The sequence below is a fragment of the Callorhinus ursinus genome, unplaced genomic scaffold (assembly GCF_003265705.2).
Source record: "Callorhinus ursinus isolate GAN/ISIS: 27379988/994484 unplaced genomic scaffold, GSC_fseal_2.0 scaffold14, whole genome shotgun sequence".
NCBI lineage: Eukaryota > Metazoa > Chordata > Mammalia > Carnivora > Otariidae > Callorhinus > Callorhinus ursinus.
In genome coordinates this window covers 41,379,923-41,403,076 of record NW_027397076.1, presented here as the reverse complement: position 1 = coordinate 41,403,076, position 23,154 = coordinate 41,379,923, and the positions used below count along the sequence as shown (strand labels likewise).

The 23,154-nt window shown below is 37.9% G+C and overlaps 1 protein-coding gene across 12 annotated transcripts in view; it reads right to left on the bottom strand.

Moving 5' to 3' along the window:
• The window catches only part of TAFA2 (TAFA chemokine like family member 2), a 480,355-nt gene that overhangs the window by 392,238 nt on the left and 64,963 nt on the right, over positions 1 to 23,154 (bottom strand). Inside the window, exon 1 of one of the 12 annotated variants that reach the window (XM_073900739.1) lies at positions 2,321 to 2,451. The exons of the other annotated variants lie outside the window; for them this stretch is intronic. The gene's annotated coding sequence lies outside the window, so the exon portion shown is untranslated. Of the gene's footprint in view, positions 1 to 2,320; positions 2,452 to 23,154 lie in introns of those variants that run through there. 12 annotated transcript variants of the gene reach the window in all.

Sequence of the window (23,154 nt, the reverse complement as noted above, 5' to 3'; positions counted from 1 at the left end):
AATTGAACTTCTGATTAAAGAAAGAAAGACACAGCCCAACTAAAGGCATAAGTTGGTCAAAGTGTTACTTTCGCTAATAGCCCATGACCACTGCTGGGGAAATATAATTTAAAACAAAGTCTTCTCCCAACTCAGAAATTCTCTCACCAAAGGTAGTAGAAGGAAAAAAAAAACACTTTTATTTCTGAATTATTATGAAACTAGGATGTAATGTGCATCACATGCAGTCCACTAAGAGATGGTGAAGATGGAAGGAAATCTTATCCTTGTAGACTGCCAAGCAGATACGATTCACTACATATGTATTTTCAAGATAATAACTAGTCATCAGGGAAGAGGACTTGACAGCACCATCTGTCACACATAGTTCGTCTTAAATTTATCTGGTATTTGGGGTGACCATGTGTGTTAGCTAAGTGGCTTTATCCAGAAGAGAAACAAATGGCTATCTTAAGGACAGGAGGTAGTTTTGCCACTTAGTGCAAGGTTCCCACAAAAGTTGGGCTCCTACCTTCCCACAGACACCAGGACTGAGGAGCACTATCTTCTTTCATGTTGCAAAGAGATCACCCGCAGGTCCTTGAGGAAGATATTCCTGGGTCCCTATCTAGCTTTCAGAAGGATTTATATACATTTCAAAGAGAGGAGAAAGTACTTATGAGTTTGTTAAAGGAAATGGTCTAGGAAAAAGGGAAAAAGAAGACCCCTCCCTTATTTTCAACAGGGAAAATTCAGCCTCTTATTAATTTGTATTTGTCCTTACACCATATAGGTTCAGTATGATCATCATAAGGCAAACTCATTTACAGAAGATGTGTGATTATTGCAAGTCCCCAGAAGAGAAAATCAAAAACAATATGGGTAAAATGAAAATGCTTTCTAAGCCATTAAATCAGCACAAATTAATACATCATGCCAAACCACATGCATTATGGACTGCAATGATTATTGATAATATATTTCACCAAGGGAAAAGCAAATTCTTAATAACCCTTTGTTTTCCTGTCCATTTCTGACAAGGATGATGATTACATTTTTAATTAGTTCAGAAGTAAATTGATAATGATAACCAAAGGGAAACATTTTTGTTCCTCTGCTTGAGAATATCTATACAATCATTAGCCATTAAATATGTACTATATTCAGTACAAAGGGTAGTTTTGCATTCATCTAAATAATGCATGTCACCCTACAAATGACAAAAAGTAGAGCAGAGATAAGGCAAATGAATCAACTTAGCAAACCTCCCCGTCAGTCCTACAGTTAGAACATGTATTTGGCTGACGATGTATCCCAGACACGTAGTTCAAACTATTTAATGAACTTTTACCTTTCTGCAGTAATTTCCACTAAGTGCTCTTATACAGCATCATCTAATGTTAGCATTAAGAGTGATGTGTAATACCAATCAATAGCCAAATAAAACAAAACCACCAGAAGTTAGAAGGGGATAATGTGGAGAGTAATGCTTTCTGATGAGAACTTTAGAGGGCAACAAACATCAAAAGGGATCATCCAGAGGCTGCAGCCATTAGTGGATCACACGCACTGTTGTCGAAGTTGCTAACACAGCTCCTCTTCAATGAAAAACAGGTGCCATTTTAGTTCTTGCTACACGGGCTTCAGTCCCTCTAGAGAAATGCTTCGATCAAAAGGAGTATCGTAAAGAAAAGAATAAAGGTTTAACGAAAACACTAAGCAGAATCTTCAATTCAGACATCATCCCAAAACTTTTCTGATTTTTGGTGTTTGGGAAGGTGTAGAAAGAGGCAAAAGGGAAGGCATGCTCAATACTGTCAACTTTAAAATCTGCCCTCAGATCTGATGTGTTCAGCAAATTAAAGGGAAGCCTAGGAGAATCAGTAAAGAATGACATTCTGGCCTTCCTGCCCAGAGTCTGCAGAGCAACAGCTAACTTTTCTACAGTCTGTTCTTCTTTAATTTACATGAAAAGAGAACTGTTTCTCCAGCACTCACCCCTAACTTCCCACTGTGACGACAGCTGCCTTATTTGCCTTTCAGCAAATTAAAAGTTAAAATAGCTTCACCAGTCAGGAGAAGCAGCAGCAATGGAGATACTCGAAAAAGAGCTTCATTTTACCGCAGTGGAGTGTTACAGTTCCAAAAAGATCACCTCTACCTTTTGACACCAGGAAAAAAAAAAAAAATCTCTCCAGAAGGGATACCACCTCCTTTACCAACTCGCTATCACACTCTCTGCTGTTCCCTTCTTTGACAAAAACCAAGTGGAAATCCCTAACAAGGAAGATTCTGCTTCCTGAATGCTCCTCATGCATTGTTTTTGCTGTCATATTCTTACAGTTAAGATTCACCCTCTAGAGGCACCTGGGTGGCTCAGTCGTTAAGCGTCTGCCTTCAGCTCCGGTCATGATCCCAGGGTCCTGGGATTGAGCCCCACATCGGGCTCCCTGCTCCCTCAGGAAGCCTGCTTCCCCCTCTCCTTCTGCTCCTCCCCCTGCTTGTGTTCTCTCATGCTCTCTGTCAAATAAATAAAAATAAAATCTTTAAAAATATAAAAAAGGGATTCGCCCTCTATCCATCACTGCTAATAAAAGTTATTAATAAAAAGTTAAAAGCAAAACACAAATTTAGGTCACTCTGAAGTTTGGGCCAAAGCGTAAAAATATCTCTAGCATTTTCTTTAAAAACGTGTTGAGAATGGGGAGCCATCAGAGCTCAGAAAGCTAGCAGGGAAAAAAAAAAAGACACCATTTCTTCAAAGTGGCAAAAGGGAACATCACATAAATGTTCTCTGAGTCCTAAGTTTGGTTTGCACTTGATTTTTCCAAATAAACCACATTCTGTCTTCAAAATGAAAGTGAGGTAGTGAATTCTGAAGAATTTTTAAAGCCATGTTTTCTTAATTTTAATCTAGGGACCTCAACATTTTCGGGATTCTGACTTAATGAACTACAATTATTTTCTCAAGTAAGGCTTGCATTCAAAGAGGAAATGGAAACAGGCCTGGAAGAAGAATTAGTTCATTAGGCTCATATTACTGGACATTTTAACTCTTCGGCATTTATATTTTCCTCGGTGCAAATTCACAACAACCACCTCTTCTTTCCTCATTTAGCATATAAAAGCTCACTGTTCCATTTTGTTAAAAATCTCCTGGATGACTGAAACAAGAATGTTACTAAATAAAATATAAATTACTGTAGTGTTTATTACGTTAATATCATCATTAGTATCTACCAGAGGCCATTACATCCTTTTTTTTTTTTTAATTTTGCTTAAGCCATAAAGAGTATTGTTTAAAGAATTCATTTTTTCATTCATGGTCTTTTCATGGCTTTTTTTGGCCATACTTTGTGAAAAGCCATGGTTTTGTCAAGTATCAATCATTTCTAATGAGTAACAGGATTGTTTAGATAATGCAAAAATGATGTCTCAATAAAGATATTTTGTTAAACCAACCAAGAACAACATGTTTTATCATGCCAAACTTTCAATTAGTAAATTTTAATATAAATTACCACCATTACCAGGCACATGGAATAAGTGCTCAGATTTAATATCTGTAACAATACAATGGAATTGTGCTTATATTCCCATTTTACAGAAAGGCAAAGTATATTTTCCAGGCTCACACAGATACTAAATGGTAGAGCCAGCCTTCAAATCAGAACCCACCTGAATCCAAAGCCCAGGATCTTAACTGCTACTTAATATTACCAGGTATATTTATATCAATTGTCACTGTTTTACTAATACGGGTTGTTTTTCTTAGTACGATTCATAACTAATAGCCCCCAAAGATTCCTCCAAGAACTTTATTTTTATTAATCTTTTTTGTCATAGTTCTTATTTGGGATATATTCTAATTCAAGGGCCTCACTTTACTGAACGTGGGCTGATCATCATCGATTAGTTGAAATGCAGTGCCATTTTGGTCATTTAGACCAAGGCCAATTTTTAAAACTAACACTACCTTCCTTTTTAAATATTTTCTTGAAATACTTACCTCCTTTAAGTAATGCCTCCCCTATAATCTGGCTATGTTTCATTTTTACTTTAATCTCAAGCCTTGAAGAGAAGTTAATGAATTCACCTTGATTAGAATGTCCTCAAACTACAAACGAACAAGAGGTAACTTCCCATTGTACCAAGAGTGTGTATGCCTCCCTCCCCAGGCCCCCATTTTCCAAGTTTATATATCAGATCATCTTTATGCTGCTGCAGGCGACCAGTATTTCACATTGCACTGATCTCTTTTTCAGTTTATGACATCATCTTACAAGAGCTGTGTAAGATTTTTTTACAGTTCATAAGTCTCTAGCCTTGGATCAAGCCATGCTGCAGCTCAATCTTCCTCAGTCCTTGTTAGCAGAGGCTAACTAAACTAAAACATATGGATTATACAGTGCTAGCTCCAAACCCTAGACCATAAACTCAGATGGGCAAGTAATATCGCCTTTTTTATATTGCGTTTTCATTAACAGTATGACAGAAACATCTCAGTAAATGTCAAGATGTAGCCCCTCATCTACCCTCACCTGCCCTCCCCAAAGTCCCGGTTTCCCAAGGTTATGTTCTACCCTGTGGAGGCACCTTAATTATACCACAACCTAGTGAGTAGAGGGTCAATCTGACCCTCAAATGCCATTCATCTGCAATGGTATCTATTCAGATATCCAGCTTCTTTCCTTGTCCCTGGTCATTGGCCCAAGGAGGTTATTGCCAGGTATTCTTTCATGCTCATCCACAATAGCCCCCTCACTTCTAGATGCCTTGACTTCAGTAAAATCATTTGATTCTGTTCTTCTCTGCATCCCTCTGTGGTCTAGTCTCCCAAATAAAGGAAAGTCAAGAGAATAACAAAAATAGAATGGAGAGGGGAAGGCTGTATTAGCTAATCTTGGAAAATAACATCCAACCACATTTTTAAATAAAAGTAGATAATCATTCTTTTGACAGTATATGAAAATAACTGATTAGACTTTCACAAAATTTAGAGGGTATTCCAAATGGCATTTTCAAAGAAATAGAATGAACAATCCTAAATTTTGTACGCAACCACAAAAGATCATCACTTCTTTCTTGAAAAACAAAGCTGAAAGCACCACATCCCTGATTTCAAACGATATTACAAAGCTATGTAATTAAAGCATTACTTAGTATTGTATTGGCATAACATACAGACACATAGATCAATGGAACAGAACAGATAGCCCAGAAATAAACCCACTCATATATGGTCAATTAATTTATGACAAAGGAGCCAAGAATATAAAATGGGGAAAAGACAGTCTCATCAATAAATGGTGCTGGGAAAACAGGGCAGCGACATACAAAAGAATGAAACTGGACCACTAACTTACACCATACACAAAAAATTAAATCAAAATGGATTAAAGACTTGAATGTAAAACCTGAAAACCATAAAACTCCCTGAAGAAAACATAAGTAGTAAACTTCTTGACGTAAGTCTTGGCAATGTTTTTTTGTATTTGACACCAAAAGCAAAAGAAAAGCAAAAGTAAACAAGTGGGACTACATCAAACTAAAGCTTCTGCACATCAAAGGAAACCATCAACAAAATGAAAAGGCAGCCTACTAAATGGGAGACAGTATTTGCAAATTGTGTATCTGATAAGGGGCCGCTATCCAAAATACATGAAAAATAACACCAAAAACAACAAATGATTAAAAAGTGGGCAGAGGACCTAAACATTTTTCCCCAAAGAAGACATACAGACACATGAAAAGAGGCTCAACATCATGAATCATCAGAGAAATGCAAATCAAAACCACAATGAGGTGTCACCTCACAGCAGCCAGAACAGCTAGTATCAAAAAAGACAAGAAATAATTATTGGTGAAGATATGGAGAAAAAGGGATATTTATGCATGTACTGATAGTGGGAATGTATATTGGTGTAGCTCTTGTGGAAAACACTATGGAGGTTCCTCAAAAAAATAAAAATAAAAATACCACATGATCCAGTGATTCCATTACTATATATTTAACCAAAAAAAAAAAACATTAATTCAAATATATGCACTTCTATGTTAATTGCATTATTTATAATAGCCAATTTATATGGAAGTAACCAAAGAGTCCACTGACAGATGAAAGGATAAAGAAGGTGTGGTGTATAAATACACAATGGAATATTACTCAGCCCTAAAAAGGAATGGGATTTTGCCATTTGTGACAACGTGAACAGACCTAGAGGGTATTATACTAAGTGAAATAAGTCAGAGAAAAACAAATACTATGATTTCTTTTATATGTGGAATCTAAAAAAAAAAACAAAAACCCAGAAACAGACTCATAAATACAGAGGACAAACTGGCGGTCTGACCCGCAGGGAGTACAGAAGAGATGAGATAGGTGAAAGAGATTAAAAGGTACAAACTTCTCGTTATAAAATAAGTAAGTCTTGGAATTGAAAAATACAGCATAGGCAATATAGTCAATAACATTTTAGTAACACTGTACAGTGACAGATGGTTAACTAGACTTATGGTGAGCATTATGTAATGTCTGTGTGTATAGAATCATCAAATCACTATGTTGTATACCATAAACTCAAAAACCACTACCATACTTCCATAAAAAATGTTTAATTAAAAATAGAACTATCATATGAGCTAGCAATCCCACTTCTGCATATTTATCCAAAGAAAATGAAAACACTAACTTGAAGACATATATGCAGGGACACCTGGGTGGTTCAATCGGTTAAGCGTCCGTCTTCAGCTCAGGTCATGATCCCCGGGTTCTGGGATCGAGCCCCGCATCGGGTTCCCTGCTCAGCGGGGAGCCTGCTTTTCCCTCTCCCTCCTCCTGCTTGTGCACTGTCAAATAAATCTTAAAAAAAAATTGAAGACATATATGCACCCCCATGCTCATTGCAGCATTATTTACAATAGCCAAGATATGGAAACAACCTAAGTGTCCCTCAACGGATGAATGGATAAAGAAACTGTGGTGTGTGTGTGTGTGTGTGTATGATGGAATAATATTAGGCCATAAAAAAATGAAATCTTGCTATTTGCAACAACATGGATGGAACTTGAGGGCTTTAAGCTAAGTGAAATCAATCAGAGAAAGACAAATGACATAGGATCTCTCTTAAATGCGCAACTAAATAAAACAAATAAACCAAGTTCAGGGATACAGAGAACAGATTGGTGATTGCCAAATGTAGGGGGTGGAGGATTGGAGAAATGGGTGAACTATTTTTGCATTTTGTTTTTGACTTAAATAAATCAAAAATTTTTAAAAGATGCAAGAAGAAGTTTTCTGAGGGGCTTCTAGGAAACTTTTGTTCCCTTGACTTAAAAAAGACAAGACAGAAAAGGAAAAGCTCCCACACCTCCCCTCTCCCCTCCCTGTTTGGGGCACTGACATGAGGATAGGATGTCTGGGGCCATTTTTTTTTCTTAATCATAAAACGACAAACTCAAGGACCAAATGTCGATGTGATGAAGAAGGCAGAGCTGAGTGGTGGGGAAAAGCCATGATTCTTCATGACCTCACAGATGCTGTCCCAACTCTGCCTATTCTTGGGATTCCCGGGATCATGACTCGAGCTGAAGGCAGACGCTTAACTGACTGAGCCACCCAGGTGTCCCCCAACTCTGCCTATTCTTGGCAAAGGGAAGTAATTAAATATTTTGCTGAAGTGCTTAGGCCATTTCAATCAAGCACTTGAAGCCAAAAGTGAACCTTACCGTCTTGGCCAAAAATGGGATTTATACCTAGGCTTCTATGATGCTGAAAATTGCCCTCTTGGTTTGCTGGAGGGTGGAGGTAAGGGAATAAGACAGCCCTCAGGGCCCCTTTGCTGGGGAGTCACCTTGACTTCCCTAGACTGCTTGTACTTATTAGGTGTGAGAACTTCTATCTTGTCTAAGTCATTTGTCTCCATTTCTGTAACATCATCTATTTCCTGCAGGAAGGTCACCCATGCTGTTGAACAAGTACAGTAAGGTGGTTGGAATATGACACAACAATACTAAAGTTCATCTTTAAAAAACTGGAGGATATTCTTGGGACTTCCAATGTGTGCTGTGTGACTTGCCTAAATTTCCCTTCGAAGGACTGAGGAGCACCTCAAAAGAGATAGGTAGCCATCTTCTAGAGCAAGTAACACTAGGGTGCTAGAATCCCATGTGACCACAATTAGAAAAGACACCCCTCAGGCATGAAGTAAAGACCTTGTTGGCAGAGAAAACACAGTCTTCCAAATAGGAGTCCACAACCAATTGTCACAGTGACAGATGCTTCTAATTATGGGTGTTCTTTTGCAATTAAGCTGCTCTCCTGTGCTCAACTCCAACAGCATGCTCTAGACTCTAGCGTCAGCAGCAACAGGGATTTCTTTAAGTGGTTAATTCTTCCAAACCCTTAAGGGGGGAACCTATAGCCCTTAGTAAAAAAGGGCAGGAATTTGGGGATAATGGCACTAGCAAATTTAATATCATAAAACTTTTCCTCTAATTTTTGGTCCTTGCTGCCTTTTCATGTCCACTGTGAGACATAGGTTATAAGCTTTCCTGCTGTACCCCAACACCTCGAATAGGGCCTGAAAAAGAGTAGGCAGTCACTACAAGAATCACAGTCACAGAGAAGGATGTTGTTAGAGGCTGGGTTGTGTTCTCCCAAAATTCATATGTTCAAATTCCAACCTCTAATACCTTAGGAGGTAACCACATTTGGAGATAACTTATTTGAAGTTGTGATTAAGTTAAAATGTGGCCAATTTGGGGGTGGGGTCCTATTCTAATGACTGGTATCCTTTTAAGAAAAGGAGATTCCCCATCAAAATCCTAGAGGAGAACACAGGCAGCAACCTCTTCGACCTCAGCCGCAGCAACTTCTTCCTAGAAACATCCCAAAGCAAGGGAAGCAAGGGAAAAATGAACAATTGGGACTTCATCAAGATAAAAAGCTTTTGCACAGCAAAGGAAACAGTCAACAAAACCAAAAGACAACAGAATGGGAGAAGATATTTGCAAATGACATATCAGATAAAGGGCTAGTATCCAAAATCTATAAAGAACTTATCAAACTCAACACCCAAAGAATAATCCAATCAAGAAATGGGCAGAGGACCTGAACAGACATTTCTGCAAAGAAGACATCCAAATGGCCAACAGACACGTGAAAAAGTGCTCAATGTCACTCAGCATCAGGGAAATCCAAATCAAAACCTCAATGAGATATCACCTCACACCAGTCAGAATGGCTAAAATTAACAAGTCAGGAAACAACTGATGTTGGCGAGGATGTAGAGAAAGGGGAACCCTCCTATATTGCTGGTGGGAATGCAAGCTGGTACAGCCACTCTGGCAAACAGTATGGAGGTTCCTCAAAAAGTTGAAAATAGAGCTACCCTACAACCTAGCAATTGCACTACTGGGTATTTACCCCAAAAATACAAATGTAGTGATCCAAAAGGGTACATGCACCCCAATGTTTATAGCAGCAATGTCCACAATAGCCAAACGATGGAAAAAGCCAAGATGTCCATCAACAGATGGATAAAGAAGATGTGGGGTGTGTGTGTGTGTGTGTGTGTGTGTGTAAAATGGAATATTATGCAGCCCTCAAAAAAACGAAATCTTGACATTTGCAACAACATGGATGGAACTAGAGGGTATTACGCTAAGTGAAATAAATCAGAGAAAGACAAGTATCATACGATCTCATTGATATGAGGAATTCTTAATCTCAAGAAACAAACTGAGGGTTGCTGGAGTGGTGGGGGGTGGGAGGGATGGGGTGGGGTGGCTGGGTGATGGACATTGGGGAGGGTATGTGCTGTGGTGAGTGCTGTGAATTGTTTAAGACTGATGAATCACAGACCTGTACCTCTGAAACAGATAATACATTATATGTTAAAAAAAAATAAAAGAAGATAATAGGAAGGGAAAAATGAAGGGGGGGAATCGGAGGGGGAGACAAACCATGGGAGACTATGGACTCTGAGAAACAAACTGAGGGTTCTGGAGGGGTGGGGGATGGGTTAGCCTGGTGATGGGTATTAAGGAGAGCATGTATTGCATGGAGCACTGTGTGTTATACGCAAACAATGAATCATGGAACACTACATCAAAAACTAATAATGTAATATATGGTGACTAACATAATAAAATAAAATTAAAAAAAAAAGATTCCAAGGATACATATAACCAGAGGAAAGGCCATGTGAAGACACAGCAAAAAGTTAGCCATTAAGCCAAGGAGAGAGGCCTCAAAACCAAATCTGCCAACATCTTCATCTTGGATTTCTTGCCTATGGAACTGTGGGAAAAAATTGATTTCTGTTGTTTATGCCAACCAGTGTGTGGTATTTTGCTATGGTAGCTCTACCAACTAATATAGATGTGAATAAATATCCATGTTTCATTACAAAATAATACTGCCAAATTCTAAAAACTGCCAGTTATTTTTGTAAGCTGAAATTCCTATCCCTTTTATTGATTAGTTCTTGTGTTTTGGATCTGGTATATGCCACATTATATTTGTATTGTATTATATTTACAGTAATTCACAATAAATTTAATTTTGCTATTCTAAGATGCTTCCAATTTTGTTTTCTAAATATAACCAACTGTGAATTTTAGGAAAGGTGTTTTAGGAAAGAAGACATTTAGATCTCAAATTCCATGTACTGACCCAGCAAATTCAACCCAAGACCCTGCATCTTTCTAACAGAAAATCAGTTTAGGCTGATTATTTAAATGTTATCACTTCAAGTATCTAATCTTGATGATGTTAATATAGTAAACTACTAAATATGGTTAAATACTAAATTTTCTTAATATTTCTTAATATTTCTATATTTTGGGAACTACTTCACTTTTTTCTCTTTGTACCTCAGATGAACAAAATTGTATTATCCAATTACTCATAATCCTAACCTGGCTCATAACATATTCTCATTATTGGTAATTGTGACCCACTTTTATTTATTCATTTATTTCACCATTTTCCATAATGTAGGTAGGAACCATGAATCTCCTCACCCAAAAGAAATAAGAACACTTTGATCACAGCCCATGTTCAACTATGTGGTCACCTCATATGATAGCCCTTTTGATTCCAGACCTGAGACAACAATCATACTATATTTCATATTCATAATTCCCTTGATAACCTTGTTATATAGAATTACTACATCTCCCTTATTTAAGAGATATTTTAGTTGGTTTCAACTTTATAAAAATGGTGTTTTAAATTATTTTTTAGAACTTGTTTAATTATATTGCTAAGATTCATTCATATTTATAAATGCTATACTTCATTCAACACTGTCATATTTTATTATGAATATATCACAGTCTATCTATTTTCCTACTACACACATTTGGATTATTTCCAGGTTATCCCTTAAATAGCACTGACATGAACATCCTTGTACATGTTTCTGTTGTACATGTAAATGAGTTACTTGATACCAAGTGGTGAATTTCTGGACAAAGGATATGTGAATCTGCAGTTTTTTCTACAATGTCAATATTTTCTAAAATGATTGCACCAATTTGCTCTCTAGCAATGAACATCTAGCAGATCTACATTCTCTCCAACAATTGATATTATTAGGCTTTAAAATTTTTTTGCCAAACGAAGAGGATAAATTGGGGTGCCTGGGTGGCTCAGTTGGATAAGCATCTGACTCTTGATTTCAGCTCAAGTTATGATCTCAAGGTTGTGAGATCGAGCCCCATATTGGGCTCCACGCTGGGCGTGGAGTCTGCTTAAGATTCTCTCTATCCCTGTCACCACTCCCTCTCTTAAAAAAAAAAAAAAAAAGAATGTTAATGATATTGTATAATTCTATTTGCATTTCCAGGATCACTAATGGACGTGAGGTGATGTAATGAACATCTTTTCATATATTTGTTGATCATAAGGCTTCTCTTCTGTGAAATATCTATTAAGATCTTTCGCACATTTTTCTTACTGACTCATAGATGTTTTTGTGCTCTTGACACCAATCCTTTGTCAGTTGTGTATATTGTGAAGACCTCCCCATAGTTTGTTACAGGACTTTCAATTTACTTAGTCTCTTGAACTTGTTTTAATTTTAATATAATAAAATTTATGTCTCTTATAGTCAACATGTTTTATGCCTCATTTAAGGAATACTTTCCTACCTCTAGATCTAAAACACATTCATCTACATTTTCTACCAAGTGTTTAAAGATTTGCTTTTGACATTGAAATCTTAATTCATCTGGAGTTGTTTTTTTTTTTTATAGTGTGAGGTAAGGATCTAATTTCATTTTTCTTGACACTTAATGAACTTTTCAGGCTTTGATGTCTACTTTTAGGAAATTGCTATTACATGATATTCTAAAATAAGCTATCCCAAAACTCTGATATTACTTATACTTTCCTAAATGAAAGAAAACCTTGCACACTAGAAAGAGGAATAAGAATGATTATAAATAGGAGAGAAACATGAAGGTGATTGTCCTGACAACTAAGCATCCCCAATCCCTTCCTCAAGGCATATTTACAAATCTCTTGTGACTAAGTGAAACACACACACACACACACACACACACACACACACACACACACACAGAAAGCCATGGCAATATGGAAAAGGCAAAGACAATCATTGCTTCACATATCAGCTTCCATTTCTACTTTTGCATTCATACTATGATTTGTTTTACAATCACTTTTTATACTAGCTATTTTGAAATCTGCTCTAAAATTCAATTGAGTTAACCTCTGCCATATATATAAAACTAGTTCACAAAGAAATGGCATACCAAATAGTAAATTAGTCGCCAAATATCCACTATCTCAGAGGAGCTCTTGTTTCTCCGTTCCATCAACAATTTACTCTGTAAAAATAAAAGGGTTTAACTTTCAATCCATTTAACATCTATTAAACATCTATGAGCAAAGCACTGCACTAGATAGTATAAAGAAAAATTTGCCCCATAATATAATCAGTGAGCCATAAATAAATTTAAAATGAGACCAATTATGATAAGCTATATAAGTGCCCACAAATGTTGATTGAGTTCAATTATGTTTGTTTTTACTAAGTACCTAAGGATATGACATTGTGTGTTTCAACAGTTTCATTAAATAGGCATTTTTTAAAGATTTTATTTATTTATTTGAGAGAGAGCACTAGTGGGAGGGCATGGGGAGAGGAAGAAACAGACCCCCCGCTGAATAGGGAACCCCACAAGGGGCTCTATCCCAGGACCCCAGGATCACGACTTGAGCCGAAGGCAGATGACCAACTGGCTGAGCCACCCAGGCATCCCTTAAATAGGCATTTTAAAATTTTTTTAAATAATCTATTTTGTAATTTCATGATGTTGAAAATTTAGGAGAGAAATAGTCACCAGAAGTAAAATTTGCTAGGCAAAAGCTATTTGCAGACATGCTTTGGACCATAATGTAAACACCAACACAGAAGATGATGAATGTTGCCAACATATTTGATGAAGGCTTTTCTCCAAACCCGAGAGAGAAGAGGAAGAACTGAAAAACAAGGTCTTTCCAAACTCTTCTCTCCTATAGTGTTTATAGTCAGACAGTTCCAGGCTACTCAGGCTTTAGGTTTCCACCTGACCCAAAAGCAAGACCAACTGCACATAAAATTATTAGGCTTTTTAATGCCTACTCTAGGTCCTCTATTTTCCAGTCTTCCCTCCCTTGACTGTTTTCTGCACTCCCAAAGCCTTTATTTAAAACCTCTACTGGAGCATCCCATCCAGGACTTCCAGTTCCAATGGATGCATATTGATTTCTATGACCCATTCAGTGGAATTCTAATTCTGCCCTCTATTTCTTCTACCTCAAGGTTCTGCCTAGTATCACATACCCTAGGAGTTTCGACATGTTTCATGGTAATCTCAACCTAATTTCACAAATTATGTATACAAATATGAGAAATTTATAGAGGCCCCATCCTTCCCTGGGAATGAAGATAATTGTGAGGCATGCAATTCAGGATTCACACAAGTCTAAAGAAAATCCTCTGCACTTGTAGTCAAAGGACCTCAGATGAAGTCCTAAGTCCACAATAATTCATATGGGAGATTGAGTCAATCATTTAACTCAGTATACTGAGACTCAGTTACTCAATCTATTAAATGAAAGAAATAATGAATTCACATGAATGCTGTAGGAAATTAACAATAAGGTGATCTAAAATGTAAGTGATTTTTGCTTTATGGCAATGATAAACCACCAGGGGAGATACTTAATTAGCCAACCCTCAAGACATTCTGTAGTGATGCTTACTTCACCTATGCTGGCAATAGGACTGCCAAAAAATGTGTAGGAGGGGAGAGGGTTCATTTCAAAATCATGCCTTCATTTCAATCATTGACCCATTTATTAAAAAAAAAAAAAAAAGTAAATGCCAGGCACAGGAGATACAGCAGTAACCAAGGTACACATGGTTCCTGCCCTCATGGAGTTTACTTCTGTCTGAGGTTCAAAATATCTGGAAAGTGTGGAGATACTGCAGCCCCAAGCAGGACGACCAAATTCCCAGGTGAGTGTCACTCTTACTGAAATGAGTGTCATCTTTATTTTTCACTGAAACAAGGGAGGCCATGTTATCTGATTTACATCCATCTATCAGCCTGTGAAACCAGCATCATCTTAAACCATATGATCTGTTTCTTCATCCTCGACCAGCAAGACAAAGTTGTCTAGGTGAGAGCCAAAAATTTCATAACAGAAAGCCTAATGAAGTATTTCTGCACTTGAGAAAGTAGGATATTTCCTTCCTGCTCAAGTGACACATTAGCTCTTTGATAATAACAGCTAATACCCAGGGCTCACTAGACTCTAGGTACTGTTTTAAGTGGATGACATTCTGTCCCATTTAACCATTACAACTCCATGCAGTAGGTAGTATTATCATCTTGCCATTTTATAGATGAGGAGGAAATAAAGCATAGAAAGGTTAAGAAACTTATCTTAGGTCACATATCTATTTTTTTTAATTCAAATCCAGGCTGTCTGATTACACAGTCCAATCTACACCCACTGTGCTCTTTATAGATTCCTCTCAATAGAATGCTGATGATTATAATATACGAAGAGTAAGGAACCACTGTTCAACATAACCAGTCACTCTAGAACTCATTCTAAGGCACTGGGTGCCTTTAGGAGCATCATTCTCCTAGGCTTGATGCAAATGGTCCCCCAAAGAAGCATGCAATACACAAATAGCATCACCCCACACAATGAACCTGGTGCTCCATCTTAAACCATACTTTCTTTCTCATGTTGCTTCGCTACCAAGGAAAGCCCTGTCTCCTCTTCTCTTACCAGGCACAAAGCCACTTATCATTCAGGCCCAGCCATATCCTCTTTGAAGCCTTTCTGGGCTCTTCCATCTACAAAGATCTGTTTATCTCCTCTACAAACATCCACTTTATGTTCAGTGTACTTTGTGGACACTTTGAACTCCCACTTAGCAATTAGTTATGTAATGCTTTGTGGTTTACCAACACGTATTTACTCAGCTACACCTAAGTTCGTTGAGAACAGAAAAAGGTTTTGATTTCCCCTCCTGGCTGCACCACACTCCCCATGCCCACAGACACACACCTTCTGCACCTCATATAGTACTAAAAGTTCAATAAATGCTGTTTGGAGAGTTGGTAGACTAATTGATTAATCTATTGAATAAATATTCATCTACACTTAAACAGCCTCCAAGATTTTCTACATTCAGCCATGGATACACACATAACGTGCGGACCAGTGGAGCTAATGAACTGAAGAAGGGAATAAATAAGGCTTTCATTAGGAAATTACCCTAAATATAAAAATCACAAGACATGGAAAGGTCTTAGGACTCAATCTAAAAAGTTTTTAAGGGGAGAACTGGATAACTGAAAAAGGTAGTTTTATACATTTAGCATTGAAGTCTCTTCTCAGGATCTGAAAATCAAATGCTTCTCTCCATCAAGTTTGTCATTTTCCTCCTGAAGATGTAATACATCATTCCACATTTCAAGTGCACCTTAAAATTCACATGACTTGTACCTTCCAGTTTACTTCTTTCTACTCTCTGCACACACACACGTGCACAGACACACACACACACACACACACACACACGCACCCTCTATCCTAACTTCTCCCCCTGCCAAAAGAAAAAAAAAAAAAAATCACCGTTAGACTAGGAATTACTGGTTGAGTCATCAAAACTGTGCCAGAGTTTCGTTCGTTAACTTGGGCTCCCTCTGCTGGGCCTGTAGCAGTAAAACACGCAATTCTGTAGGATTGGAGGTTTGGGAACTCAACTCCCCCACAGAATTCCTCCTGTTTTTACTAAAATTAAATTCGACATCCACCAAAATACAATCGCCTGAAGACAGAAGAGACTTAGGACCTGGATAAATTAGTAACAATACAACAAGACAAGTGGTTTATCCAGAAACAGCTACCCAGATGAGGGTTCCTTGCCCCTGCTTCTCTTCACTGGTAGTAGAGTTGTGGCGTGCAGTAGGGGGTCTCAAAGATTGCAGAGATGATGATATAAAACTGTGTAGAAGAGAATCATCACAAGAATTAAGATCTGGATTACACGTGTTTGTCAGAAGCAAATGCAGGTGAGTACGGCTGAGGCCAACATGAGTCCTCTCAGTAAGGATTCTGAGGAAGAAAATGCAGCACCAGCGAGCTAGGTATCACTGGAATGCTACAGACCAAAGCTGTTGTTAACATTGCTGAACTATAGTAGCAAACCTGACGGTACAGAGTTTATGGAGCCTACGTGCACACCCCCTCCCAAAAAACCCCTAACATCACAAAGTGCGCTTCCATTTACTAAAGATAATAAATAGCAACGTAATTTATGCATCAAAATGGAAAGGGGAGATATTGATTCCTGTTAGAGGGAAATCAGATTTCTCATCTAATTGATTCAGTGTGATTATAAAACAGACCATACCAGGAAAAAATGAAACTGGACCTGACACCTCTAAAAATCTGGAAAATACTGTCTATAATTTTTTTCCTCTTAAAATAGACTAATATTCTGCAGTAAATACCTTAAACCGGTCCCAGGGTGATCTTACAGAGTCATCAAATACTCAGAATTGTGTATTCCACAGCCCTGAAATCCAGGAACTGAGCTTTTCTCTACAGAATCCAGCATGGATACTGGCATAAGCTCGGGTTTCTAAAGACCTTTGCTGGGAGCCCTTCTGCTGTTATGGGTCCATCTCCTGTCTCCACTGTCACATCATTAGCTGCCATAAAGGGTTAACCAAGACTCCAGCCCATGAGTAGCTACAAAATTTGAGATGCCCAGTGCAAAATGAAAATGCAGGGCCCCTTTTTCAAAAAAGTATTGAGAACTTCTAGACAGTAACAGCAGAACAGGAAACCAACCAGGTACACCCTTCTAAGCACAGCCTCTAAGTTCGGAACCCTGTGCAACTGACCAAATGGGTCACATGTCCATGAAGCTGGCCGCACTGGAGCCCTGGATTAGTTTGAGATTAGCAATAAGTGTCTTCATGGATCCTTCATTCCTAACATTGGACAAAGATGCTAACCGCATCTTGTCATCCTCAAAGCATTACTTTTGCAAGAAAGATATCTTTGCCGAAACAAACACGGTTCAGTTTACTTCCCCAAATTATGCTGGAACCTGTTAACAGGGTATTTTTTTATTCTGTCTATCCAAGTTTGGTTTGGGAGGCAGAACATCCTTTGAGAGAAACTAATTCATGAAGATCTTTCTCTCCTTTCTTGTGATGGACACTTTAAGTGGTTAAAAACACAACTTCCAGGGTCAAACTGCCTGGGTCCAAATCCCATCTTCACCACTGCCCATCTGCATTGGTTTGAACAAATTCCACTACTTTTCTGAATCTCTGTTTCCAATAGCAAACAACAATAGTATTGCTTCATGGGTTGCTTACCAGGAAATATTGAGGCATAATTTATAGAGTCTAACTCAGTGCTTGGCACACAGTAAATGATGGACTCGATATTATCATTACATAATATTTTTTTCAAACATAATGGAATATGGATCATGGAAAGCAGCTGGTTGTCTATGAGCTACTTGGTACTTAAATTCTAGTTGTGCTTAGTGTGGTTTAATGGATTGTCTTATATAAAATAACTTTTGTTATAGCACCCATATTCTCCAGTTTTTAAGTCTTTATTTATTCATTTGTTTCATAAACATATATTGATTCTCTAATCTGTCATAAGCACTATGCTGGATATTAGGGATATAAAGATGGACAAGATTAAGTCTCTGCTCTAAATGAACTCACTAACCAGACACTTAAATGGATAATTTTAATACAATGTGCCAAGTGCAATAATTGCTGGGAGACAATTCTCCAAGGATCTCTCTTGTTTCTGCACTTTCTGCCAAGACATTAACCAACATTTTGTTTCAGACTAGCTGTTCAGGAATGTTTGTATACCACACAGCCTTGGAAGACACAGTGTCTTTCTCTCCAGGGCAGAGGGCAGATTTATTTTCTGACTGGAATAATTAAGACACTGTGTCCTTCCAGGGTAAAGTATGGACAGATTTGCTAGCCACCCTCTTTAAAGGACAGAGGTTTCCACAGTTTGGTATTCCTCAGTTGTGCCACAAACCCTCTGGTGTGTGTAGAAGAGGACGGGAATGGGGGTATGGGACAGCATCTTGTGGGTGCCTAAATATATACAATGCAGTCATGTTAACAATAACATATGGGATAGAAAGGGAGGAAGGATGAAGGTGCAGAGCAATGCAATGGCAGAATCTTGGGGGACTTCATGTGCCAAATGTAAACTTATTTCATAATGACTTTAGGTGGCAACTTTTCACCCATATAGCTATTAAAAAGTTATGCATTTTTTAACAAATCTTTTTTTAATACAACATTTTCCCCAAAAATCCACTCAGTAAATACACTATAAGACATGATATACTGATGTTGCTGTTTTAAGGAGACACACTCACCAACTTACTTGACTTACCAGTTTTTAGTCCGACCATCTTAGGGAATACATTTCAATTAAATAGCCTTTGGATGAACCTGAAACATTTTTTTTTTTTTGAGAGAGAGAAAGATAAAATACACGTCTGTTGTGTACATGCATACCTCCTATGTAGTAGATGCACTCTCATGTTTAGCCTTTATTTTGCCCTGAAGGTGGTTTCCTGTGTGATCACTTATAAAATGAAGCTTGAGTACAGGGTAATCTTAAAGCCCAAAAAGGGTCAAGAATCAAGAATTTACGGTAAAGAAAATGGGACAAAAAGAGATCGTGCCTTCCAAAGAGTGTTTCCACCACACTCTACCTCTAACGTTTACTACCCGCTCCTGACTCTCTTCTTCCTCCTTTCACAAGGAAAAGAAACCTTTGTTCCATATAGATTCCATGTATTTACTTTCAACTTGTTTATTATTCATATAAACCTCCTTTCATTGTTGAATTGATATCTTTTTCTACCTATGAAAACTGTTTGGGTATCTTAAGTTGAGATGGAACTTATTCTAATTTTTCTGTTTTTTTTTTCATTTAGCAATAGATTTTTCCAAAAATAAATTAAAAGTCATTCAGTGATAAGTGTATTTTAATTTCTTGGTAGGCTCTGAGGAGACAGCGATCATCTTATGCAGAAGACCATAGCATGGCAGTTGTAACCAATTGCCCCCATATCAGAAGACTGCTTAAAAACCTGGCTTTGCCACATACTAGATACATCACCTGTCTCAAGTTTCTTCTTATACCTTAGTTTTATCACCTATACGATAAAGGTAGTAATAGTTCTGATATCATACTGTTGTGAAAATTGAAGGATTTACTATATACTGAATGCTTAGAAGAATACCAAGTTAGAAAGTATAATGTTAAGCAAAGTCAGTCAGAGAAAGACAAATAGTGTATGATTTCACTCATGTGCAGTTTAACAAACAAATGAGCAAAGGGGAGGGCACTGGGTGGCTCAGTCCTTAAAGCGTCTGCCTTTGGGTCAGGTCATGATGCCAGGGTCCTGGGGTGGAGCCCCGCGTCAGGCTCCCTGCTCTGTAGGAAGCCCGCTTCTCCCTCTCCCACTCCCCCTGCTTGTGTTCCCTCTCTCGCTGTGTCTCTCTCTGTCAAATAAATAAATAAAATTTAAAAAAAAAAATGAGCAAAGGGGAAAAAAAGAGAGACAAGTCAAGAAACAGACTCTTAACTATAGAGAAGAAACAAACTGGTCACCAGAGGGGAGGTTGGGGGTGGGGATGAATTAAATAGATGAAGGGGATTAGGAGTAGACTTGTCATGACAAGCACCAGGTGGTTATGGAATTGTAGAATTACTATGTTGTACACCTGAAACTAACAAAACACTGTATGTTAAAAAAAAAAAAGTGGCATATATTTACAATGAAATATTACTCAGCCATAAGAAAGAATAAAATCTTGCCATTTGCCACAACATGGATGGACCTATAGAGTATAAGGCTAAGTGAAATAAGTCAGTGGGAAAAAGACAAATGCCATATGGCTTCACTCATATGTGGAATTTAAGAAACAAAATAAAGAAACAAAGAAAAAGACAAACCAAAAAACAGACTCTTCACCAGAGAGAACACACTGGTGGTCACCAGAGGGGAGGTGGGTCAGGGGGGCGGGTGAAATGTGTGAAGGGGATTGAGAATAGACCTACTGTGATGAGCACTACCGTATAGAATGTTCAATCACTATATTGTATACCTGAAACAAAGATAACACTGTATGTTCACTACCCTGGCATTAAAAAAATATTGTCTGCTAATATTATTCCCTTCCTATTTGTGGCAGCAATGTGGAGAACAGCTTTGAAGGTATCGAGACTGATGTGAAGGAAATCTAATGGCGCCATAACTGAGACAAAAGAAAACAAGTAGGGATTAAGAAGAAAGAATATGCTGGAAAATCATGCATTCTGTTTTGGACATGCTGAGATTAAGTTGCCTGCATCACTTCTTTCTTCTTCTCTCTCAGCAGTTTGTTCAGGTCAATTTTACCACTCTAAGACAAAACAAGAAGTATTTAAAAGTTGAATTAGGATTACATTTTGAAATAGAAACTGTGGAATCTAGAGGCCTGAGAATTTTCATTGTTTATTCAATGCTGATCTTTTCAGAGATAAGGCCCCGGAAGCCCCGTCCTTGTTATGAAGTGTGATGGAATTCATGCACTGAGTTTGTGCTTAGATAATTATTCAACATAGCAGGGAGTTAGAGGTGCCTAACAGAAAGAGTTAAAAGTCATCAAACCCAGGCAAGAACACAAGAGTCAACACAAGTGTAAGTGACAGATTGTTCCTTTCATGCTTTGTTTATCCTCTCTTACTGCTTCTAACACATGCCTATTCACAGGACTCTACCCCCTCCCTGCTCCTGTCCCACTCAACATTCTCAATACCCCACCTCTCCAACGTTCTCTTCCCTGGCCCAGCACCCCCTGCAGCTGCTCAGAAGGGCAGGGACTATTCCTGATTCAAGTTCATGTCCCTTCTTGCCACAATAGCACAGCACCTATCAGGTGTTTAATGGGTGCTTAGTGAAAAAGCAGTAACTAACTGCATAAACCCACATAAGGATGCTAAGTACTTAATGACCTCGTGACTCAGAGCGGTTCTGAGGGTCACGCAATAGGCTGTTTCTATTATTTAAGCCTGGATAGCTGTGATTACAATACATTACATCCAAATTCATGTGTGCAAGAAGCTACTACCAACATTTAAAATTAATTTCGGTTTCATGCTTTAAACTTTTATTATTTTCCAAATAATTCAGTAAATGACATCGTAAAAAGTTCTATTTACCGCACTAGCTCCAGAATATGAATGAGACAGTCCTCAATAAATATTTCATTGAGTGACTAATAAACAGATTCATCTGTTTTCCTACCCAGAAACTTATTTTTCTTTTCCATTTTCTTGGAGTGTGCACACAAATAAACTTTATCCTATGGTAAAAGGACAATTTGGTCCTCTTTCTTCTTCTCCCTCAGTACACTTAAAATAAAAGCATGGCGTATATCGTAACAACAGCTGTCTTGACACAAGTATCCTTCCAAGACCACGTCACCTATTATTTTTAAAGTATATTTAAAACACATTAACAAAGTTAAGTTATATTTCAGTTCTGTCCTAATGCAAAATGCAAATAATCCTCCCTATTAGGAAAAGTAGCAATTCTAACTGAAATCACTGTTATGACACAAGAATTAATTGAGCCTCTTCAGGTAATTGTGCCACAGCTAACATCTTTATCCATCTAGCAACCAGGAATCCTCATAAACCAACTCTTCTACACTTCACCAATACAGGGGGGTAATTGATGTTGGTAAAGAAATGGAAGCACTGTAAGAAGCTCAACTACCATCTAAATCACCAAAAGTACTTGCTGCCATCTTGTCGTGTAGCTTAATTTTGTTGAACTCTCTTTTGGTAAAAAGTACTAATCTGTAGGGCAGTGTTTCTCAAACTCTGAGCTATTAACATTTGAGATCAGATCATTCTTTGTTGTGAAGACTACCTTCTGCACTGTAAGATGTTTAGTAGCATCTCTGGACTTTACTCGCTAAATGCTAATAGTACTTCTTCCTCCCGCCACCCTGACAAGCAAAAAGTTCTCCAGACTTTGTCAAATGTACCTTAAGGGGCAAAATTGCCCCCAGTTGAGAACCACTGCTGTAGGAGGTATAAGATGTGTGGCAACTCTTAAAGATCCAAAATACCTAAAAGTCCATTTCCCAGCCATTCTGGATAAACGAGGAGTCTCTCTGTTATGCATTAGTAACATTCCATTAACTAGTATATTAAATTAACCATAAATCCCATTTCCTTGTCATAGCAGACAATAAACATAAATCCAAAATATTTACTCCATTATTCTCTTTTATTACTCTATGAACTTAACCTCCTTACATTTTAGAGGCTCTTTTTAGCAGTCAACTAGAAGAGGGAGTTCTGGTAAATTGCCTCCATTGTCCCAAATAAAAGTTGGGGGAAAGGGAGCCAAGGGACTTCACAACCATAGTTGTAGCCTTGTACATAATGTCTCCTTAGCTTTTTCTTTTACTCTTTGTAAACAAGAGTTTACAACTGCTATCAGGAAGCCTTCAGAGTTTCTCCTGCTGTTGCTGAAACTCACATGAAGGAAAAAAAATTAGCTC